A 431-nucleotide genomic window follows, 5' to 3' on the forward strand; every position below is an offset into this window, starting at 1 on the left:
CACACAAAGACTGATCCACTCATACCAGCACAACACACTTTAACACACCACCACCACGTCAGTCTCACTGCAGTGCTGAGAATGATCCACCACCCAAACAGTACCTGCTCTGTGAGGGTCCATGGGGGTCCTGGCCACTGAAGAACAGGGTAACAGAGTATCAGAGAAACAGATGGACTACAGTCTGTAACTGTAGAACTACAGAGTGCAGCTATACAGTAAGTGGAGCTGATAAAGTGGACAGTGAGTGTAGAAACAAGGAGGTGGTCGTAATGTTATGCCTGATATATGTTGCATGTTAGACTGATTAGTAAAGCTTCTGAGCGGAGTAAAAGCAGTAGGTGAGTAATGGACTTACTTGCCTGCTTTAGCTGCTCAGCTGATGGGATGTGGGCAGGCAACGAACACGTCACACGGCTAATGGAGCAGGA

The sequence above is a fragment of the Pygocentrus nattereri genome, chromosome 9 (genome assembly GCF_015220715.1).
Source record: "Pygocentrus nattereri isolate fPygNat1 chromosome 9, fPygNat1.pri, whole genome shotgun sequence".
Taxonomy (NCBI): Eukaryota; Metazoa; Chordata; class Actinopteri; order Characiformes; family Serrasalmidae; genus Pygocentrus; species Pygocentrus nattereri.